The following is a 9,268-nucleotide window of genomic DNA, read 5'->3' as shown; positions in this document are numbered from 1 at the left end:
TCAATGTTTTTTTGCTTTACTGTACTATGACGTTCTTTGATATTTTTTTGCCTTACTATACTATGATGTTTTTGGATGTTTTAAGCCTCATTATAATATGACATTTTTTTTAAATATTTTTTTGCCTTACTATACTATGATGTTTTTTGACATTTTTTTGCCTTGCTATACTATGATTTTTTTTCAAGTTTTTATGCTTTACTATATTATGACGTTTTAAGCCTTATTATAGCATGACGTTTGTTCAACGTTTTTTTGCTTCACTGTACTATGACGTTTTTTGGTATTTTTTTGCCTTACTATACTATGACGTTTTTGGATGTTTTAAGCCTTATTATAATATGACTTTTTTTTTTTATATTTTTTTGCCTTACTATACTATGATGTTTTTTGACATTTTTTTGCCTTGCTATACTATGATTTTTTTCAAATTTTTATGCACTACTATATTATGACGTTTTAAGCCTTATTATAGCATGACGTTTGTTCAGCGTTTTTTTGCTTTACTGTACTATGACGTTTTTTGGTATTTTTTTGCCTTACTATACTATGATGTTTTTGGATGTTTTAAGCCTTATTATAATATGACATTTTTTTAAAATATTTTTTTGCCTTACTATACTATGATGTTTTTTGACATTTTTTTGCCTTGCTATACTATGATTTTTTTTCAAGTTTTTATGCTTTACTATATTATGACGTTTTAAGCCTTATTATAGCATGACGTTTGTTCAACGTTTTTTTGCCTCACTGTACTATGACGTTTTTTGGTATTTTTTTGCCTTACTATACTATGACGTTTTATGCCTTACAATACTATGACGTTTTAAGGGTTATTATGGTATGATGTTTTTTTGATGTTTTATGCTTTACTATACTGTGAATTTTTGATACATTTTATTCTTTACTATACTATGACGTTTTTAGGCCATTTTATGTCTAATTGAACTATTACGATTTTTGACATTTTTATGCCTTACTATATTATGAAGTTTTTCCACGTTTTTATGCCTTATTATATTATGACATGTTAAGTCTTACTATACTATGATGTTATTTGAGGTTTTTATGCCTTACTGTACTATGATGTTTTTGACATTTTTTTTTGCCTTACTATATTATGACGTTTTATGCCTTGTTATACTATCACGTTTTTTCAACGTTTTTTTGCTTTACTGTACTTTGATGTTTTTTGATATTTTTTTGCCTTACTATACTATGATATTTTATACCATCCTATACTATGACATTTTTTCATTTTATTATGCTTTACTATACTATGACGTTTTTTGACAATTTTTCACCTTGCTTTTTCAAAGTTTTTTTGCTTTACTGTACTATGACGTTCTTTGATATTTTTTTACCTTACTATACTATGACGTTTTATGCTTTACTATACTATGACTTTTTTTGATATTTTATACCTTACTATACTATGGCGTTTTTTCAATGTTTTTTTGCTTTACTGTACTATGACGTTCTTTGATATTTTTTTGCCTTACTATACTATGATGTTTTTGGATGTTTTAAGCCTCATTATAATATGACATTTTTTTTAAATATTTTTTTGCCTTACTATACTATGATGTTTTTTGACATTTTTTTGCCTTGCTATACTATGATTTTTTTTCAAGTTTTTATGCTTTACTATATTATGACGTTTTAAGCCTTATTATAGCATGACGTTTGTTCAACGTTTTTTTGCTTCACTGTACTATGACGTTTTTTGGTATTTTTTTGCCTTACTATACTATGACGTTTTATGCCTTACAATACTATGACGTTTTAAGGGTTATTATGGTATGATGTTTTTTTGATGTTTTATGCTTTACTATACTGTGAATTTTTGATACATTTTATTCTTTACTATACTATGACATTTTTAGGCCATTTTATGTCTAATTGAACTATTACGATTTTTGACATTTTTTTGCCTTACTATACTATGATGTTTTTTGACATTTTTTTGCCTTGCTATACTATGATCAAGTTTTTATGCACTACTATATTATCACGTTTTAAGCCTTATTATAGCATGACGTTTGTTCAACGTTTTTTTGCTTTACTGTACTATGATGTTTTTTGGTATTTTTTTGCCTTACTATACTATGACGTTTTATGCCTTACAATACTATGACGTTTTAAGGGTTATTATGGTATGATGTTTTTTTGATGTTTTATGCTTTACTATACTGTGAATTTTTGATACATTTTATTCTTTACTATACTATGACGTTTTTAGGCCATTTTATGTCTAATTGAACTATTACGATTTTTGACATTTTTATGCCTTACTATATTATGAAGTTTTTCCACGTTTTTATGCCTTATTATATTATGACATGTTAAGTCTTACTATACTATGATGTTATTTGAGGTTTTTATGCCTTACTGTACTATGATGTTTTTAACATTTTTTTTTGCCTTACTATATTATGACGTTTTATGCCTTGTTATACTATCACGTTTTTTCAACGTTTTTTTGCTTTACTGTACTTTGATGTTTTTTGATATTTTTTTGCCTTACTATACTATGATGTTTTTGGATGTTTTAAGCCTCATTATAATATGACATTTTTTTTTAATATTTTTTTGCCTTACTATACTATGATGTTTTTGGATGTTTTAAGCCTCATTATAATATGACATTTTTTTTTAATATTTTTTTGCCTTACTATACTATGATGTTTTTGGATGTTTTAAGCCTCATTATAATATGACATTTTTTTTTAATATTTTTTTGCCTTACTATACTATGATGTTTTTGGATGTTTTAAGCCTCATTATAATATGACATTTTTTTTTAATATTTTTTTGCCTTACTATACTATGATGTTTTTGGATGTTTTAAGCCTCATTATAATATGACATTTTTTTTTAATATTTTTTTGCCTTGCTATACTATGATGTTTTTTGACATTTTTTTGCCTTGCTATACTATGATTTTTTTTCAAGTTTTTATGCACTACTATATTATGACGTTTTAAGCCTTATTATACCATGACGTTTGTTCAGCGTTTTTTTGCTTCACTTTACTATGACGTTTTTTGGTATTTTTTTGCCTTACTATACTATGACGTTTTATGCCTTACAATACTATGACGTTTTAAGGGTTATTATGGTATGATGTTTTTTTGATGTTTTATGCTTTAATATACTGTGAATTTTTGACACATTTTATTCTTTACTATACTATGACGTTTTTAGGCCATTTTATGTGTAATTGAACTACTACGAATTTTGACATTTTTATGCCTTACTATATTATGAAGTTTTTCCACGTTTTTATGCCTTATTGTATTATGACATGTTAAGTCTTACTATACTATGATGTTATTTGAGGTTTTTATGCCTTACTGTACTATGATGTTTTTGACATTTTTTTTTTCCTTACTATACTATGACGTTTTATGCCTTGTTATACTATGATTTTTTTTCAACGTTTTTTTGCTTTACTGTACTTTGATGTTTTTTGATATTTTTTTGCCTTACTATACTACGATATTTTATACCGTCCTATACTATGAAATTTTTTCATTTTATTATGCTTTACTATACTATGACGTTTTTTGACAATCTTTCACCTTGCTTTTTCAAAGTTTTTTTGCTTTACTGTACTATGACGTTCTTTGATATTTTTTTGCCTTACTATACTATGATGTTTTTGGATGTTTAAGCCTTATTAGAATATGACATTTTTTTAAAATATTTTTTTGCCTTACTATACTATGATGTTTTTTGACCTTTTTTTTGCCTTGCTATACTATGATATTTTATACCATCCTATACTATGACATTTTTTCATTTTATTATGCTTTACTATACTATGACGTTTTTTGACAATTTTTCACCTTGCTTTTTCAAAGTTTTTTTGCTTTACTGTACTATGACGTTTTTTGGTATTTTTTTGCCTTACTATACTATGACGTTTTATGCCTTACAATACTATGACGTTTTAAGGGTTATTATGGTATGATGTTTTTTTGATGTTTTATGCTTTACTATACTGTGAATTTTTGATACATTTTATTCTTTACTATACTATGACGTTTTTAGGCCATTTTATGTCTAATTGAACTATTACGATTTTTGACATTTTTATGCCTTACTATATTATGAAGTTTTTCCACGTTTTTATGCCTTATTATATTATGACATGTTAAGTCTTACTATACTATGATGTTATTTGAGGTTTTTATGCCTTACTGTACTATGATGTTTTTGACATTTTTTTTGCCTTACTATACTATGACGTTTTTTTCAACGTTTTTTTGATTTACTGTACTTTGATGTTTTTTGATATTTTTTTGCTTTACTATACTATGACGTTTTTTCAACGTTTTTTTGCTTTACTGTACTATGACATTTTTTGATATTTTTTGCCTTACTATACTATGATATTTTATACCTTACTATACTATGACATTTTTAAAATTCTTTTATGCTTTACTATACTATGATGTTTTTTGGCAATTTTTCACCTTGCTTTTTCAAAGTTTTTTTGCTTTACTGTACTATGACATTTTTTGATATTTTTTGCCTTACTATACTATGATATTTTATACCTTACTATACTATGACATTTTTAAATTTCTTTTATGCTTTACTATACTATGACGTTTTTTGACAATTTTTCACCTTGCTTTTTCAAAGTTTTTTTGCTTTACTGTACTATGACGTTTTATGCCTTACTGTACTAAGATGTTTTTGACATTTTTTTTGCCTTACTATACTGTGACGTTTTATACCTTACTATACTATGACGTTTTAAGCCCTATTATAGTATGATGTTTTTTTATATTTTTTTGCCTTACTATACTATGACGTTTTTATGCCTTACTATACAATGACGTTTTTTCAACGTGTTTTTGCTTTACTGTACTATGACGTTCTTTGATATTTTTTTACCTTACTATACTATGACGTTTTAAGCCCTATTATAGTATGATGTTTTTTTATATTTTTTTGCCTTACTATACTATGATGTTTTTGGATGTTTTAAGCCTTATTATAATATGACGCTTTATTTTTTAAATATTTTTATACCTTACTATACTATGATGTTTTTTGACATTTTTTTGCCTCGCTATACTATGACTTTTTTTCAAGTTTTTATGCATTACTATATTATGACGTTTTAAGCCTTATTATAGCATGACGTTTGTTTAGCGTTTTATTGTTTTACTGTACTATGACGTTTTTTGGGGTTTTTTTGCCTTACTATACTATGACTTTTTATGCCTTACAATACTATGACGTTTTCAGGGTTATTATGGTATGATGTTTTTTGATGTTTTATGCTTTACTATACTGTGAATATTTGATACATTTTATTCTTTGCTATACTATGATGTTTTTAGGCCATTTTATGTCTTATTGAACTATTACGATTTTTGACATTTTTATGCCTCACTATATTATGAAGTTTTTCTACGTTTTTATGCCTTATTATATTATGACATGTTAAGTCTTATACTATGACGTTTTTTCAACGTTTTTTGCTTTACTTTACTTTGATGTTTTTTGATATTTTTTTGCCTTACTATACTATGACGTTTTATGCCTTACTGTACTATGATGTTTTTGACATTTTTATTGCCTTACTATACTATGACGTTTTATGCCTTACTGTACTATGATGTTTTTGACATTTTTATTGCCTTACTATACTATGACGTTTTATGCCTTACTGTACTATGATGTTTTTGACATTTTTATTGCCTTACTATACTATGACGTTTTATGCCTTACTGTACTATGATGTTTTTGACATTTTTATTGCCTTACTATACTATGACGTTTTATGCCTTACTGTACTATGATGTTTTTGACATTTTTATTGCCTTACTATACTATGACGTTTTATGCCTTACTGTACTATGATGTTTTTGACATTTTTATTGCCTTACTATACTATGACGTTTTATGCCTTACTGTACTATGATGTTTTTGACATTTTTATTGCCTTACTATACTATGACGTTTTATGCCTTACTGTACTATGATGTTTTTGACATTTTTATTGCCTTACTATACTATGACGTTTTATGCCTTACTGTACTATGATGTTTTTGACATTTTTATTGCCTTACTATACTATGACGTTTTATGCCTTACTGTACTATGATGTTTTTGACATTTTTATTGCCTTACTATACTATGACGTTTTATGCCTTACTGTACTATGATGTTTTTGACATTTTTATTGCCTTACTATACTATGACGTTTTATGCCTTACTGTACTATGATGTTTTTGACATTTTTATTGCCTTACTATACTATGACGTTTTATGCCTTACTGTACTATGATGTTTTTGACATTTTTATTGCCTTACTATACTATGACGTTTTATGCCTTACTGTACTATGATGTTTTTGACATTTTTATTGCCTTACTATACTATGACGTTTTATGCCTTACTGTACTATGATGTTTTTGACATTTTTATTGCCTTACTATACTATGACGTTTTATGCCTTACTGTACTATGATGTTTTTGACATTTTTATTGCCTTACTATACTATGACGTTTTATGCCTTACTGTACTATGATGTTTTTGACATTTTTATTGCCTTACTATACTATGACGTTTTATGCCTTACTGTACTATGATGTTTTTGACATTTTTATTGCCTTACTATACTATGACGTTTTATGCCTTACTGTACTATGATGTTTTTGACATTTTTATTGCCTTACTATACTATGACGTTTTATGCCTTACTGTACTATGATGTTTTTGACATTTTTATTGCCTTACTATACTATGACGTTTTATGCCTTACTGTACTATGATGTTTTTGACATTTTTATTGCCTTACTATACTATGACGTTTTATGCCTTACTGTACTATGATGTTTTTGACATTTTTATTGCCTTACTATACTATGACGTTTTATGCCTTACTGTACTATGATGTTTTTGACATTTTTATTGCCTTACTATACTATGACGTTTTATGCCTTACTGTACTATGATGTTTTTGACATTTTTATTGCCTTACTATACTATGACGTTTTATGCCTTACTGTACTATGATGTTTTTGACATTTTTATTGCCTTACTATACTATGACGTTTTATGCCTTACTGTACTATGATGTTTTTGACATTTTTATTGCCTTACTATACTATGACGTTTTATGCCTTACTGTACTATGATGTTTTTGACATTTTTATTGCCTTACTATACTATGACGTTTTATGCCTTACTGTACTATGATGTTTTTGACATTTTTATTGCCTTACTATACTATGACGTTTTATGCCTTACTGTACTATGATGTTTTTGACATTTTTATTGCCTTACTATACTATGACGTTTTATGCCTTACTGTACTATGATGTTTTTGACATTTTTATTGCCTTACTATACTATGACGTTTTTATGCCTTACTATACAATGTCGTTTTTTCAACGTTTTTTTGCTTTACTGTACTTTGATGTTTTTTGATATGTTTTTGCTCTACTATACTATGACGTTTTTATGCCTTACTATACAATGTCGTTTTTTCAACGTTTTTTTGCTTTACTGTACTATGACATTTTTTGATATTTTTTGCCTTACTATACTATGATATTTTATACCTTACTATACTATGACATTTTTAAAATTCTTTTATGCTTTACTATACTATGATGTTTTTTGGCAATTTTTCACCTTGCTTTTTCAAAGTTTTTTTGCTTTACTGTACTATGACATTTTTTGATATTTTTTGCCTTACTATACTATGATATTTTATACCTTACTATACTATGACATTTTTAAAATTCTTTTATGCCTTACTGTACTATGATGTTTTTGACATTTTTTTTGCCTTACTATACTATGACATTTTTTCATATTTTTATGCCTTACAATAATATGACATTTTTTAAAGTTTTATCAATGTTTTTATCCCTGACTAAACTGAGGCATTGTAATTGCGTGGCACTGTAGTGGAGTGGTTAGAACTGACGTCCCGTAGTGAGGAGATCTTGGTTCTGATCCAGTCATGGGATCATTCTGTATGCAATTGTCATGTTCTCTCTGTACCTGTGTGTGTATTCTTTGACTACGCTGGCTTCCTCCCACATTCCAAAGACATGATTTTTAGGTTTATTGGGGACTGTAATGCTTTACGTTATAAAAACATTTTTAAGTCTTACAATACTATGACATTTATTGACATTTTATCCCTTACTATGCTATGACGTTTTAAGCCTTATTATAGTATGACGTTTTTTGATATTTTTATGCTTTACTATATTATGACATTTTTGGATGTTTTATGCTTTACTATACAATTAAGTTTTCATACATTTTATACCTTACTATACTATGACGTTTTAGATCTTACTTTACTATGATGTTTTATGGCTTACTATACTATGACGTTTTTATGCCAATTTAAAATGTCTGAACTATTACGTTTTTTGACATTTTATGCCTTGTTAAAATATCACCTTTTTATGCCTCATGACCATTTTTGCACTGTATCAGAAACACTCTCAAGCCACACTAACACATCTGAAAACACATGACCATTCACGTACGCACAGCATGCGTGTGTCGGTGTAAAGAGGATGCAGCCTTATACAAACTATTTTTTGAAGAATAACCAACCTCAAAACATCTACCAAGCCAGCAGAGATCAACACCTCTGAAACCCTCACAGGAAACTCTAGTATCAGAGAGAGCACCAGGTTCATTTTCAAAGATGGGCCAGATAAGAAAGAAATAAGAGATTACAAAAAATTGTTCATTGATCACTAGGATATCAAAAAGCTTGAAGAGGCTGTTAGACCAAAACAAGTACTCTTATAAATCAAAGAGTGTTTGATACCAAGAATAGGAGAAAGGAGAAATCCAGAGCATAGCAAGCCCCTCCCCAGCGTGCTTCACCTTCCATCCAACTCTTCCTTTTCTATATTTACATCCTCCTGCCTCATCTTTATTGGTTGACTCTGTGTTTAGTACTGTGGACTCACATAAGGAATGTTCTGGCTTCCAACCAACAGGGTTCTTTCTGTGTGGAGTGAGCATTTGACAGTGTCACAATCTCTCCTATGCCCGTGTGGGTTGCCAGTTTATTTTGTAGACATAATACTAACATTAAATTAATGCCTGATCCCCTTTATTTACTTTTTCAGTATCTCACCAGTGCCTTCCTCTGATCCCAGCTTTGCTTTTGACTGTAGGCATATAGTAATAGAACCCTAAAGTCCCAAAAGATCTATACAGTACATATTTTTTTGATCTTGTGTGCACAAGATCTGATCTTGT

This window comes from Seriola dumerili, unplaced genomic scaffold (genome assembly GCF_002260705.1).
Source record: "Seriola dumerili isolate Sdu_G_001 unplaced genomic scaffold, Sdu_1.0 BDQW01000024.1, whole genome shotgun sequence".
Lineage (NCBI taxonomy): Eukaryota > Metazoa > Chordata > Actinopteri > Carangiformes > Carangidae > Seriola > Seriola dumerili.
Note: the sequence above shows the minus strand (reverse complement) of the source record.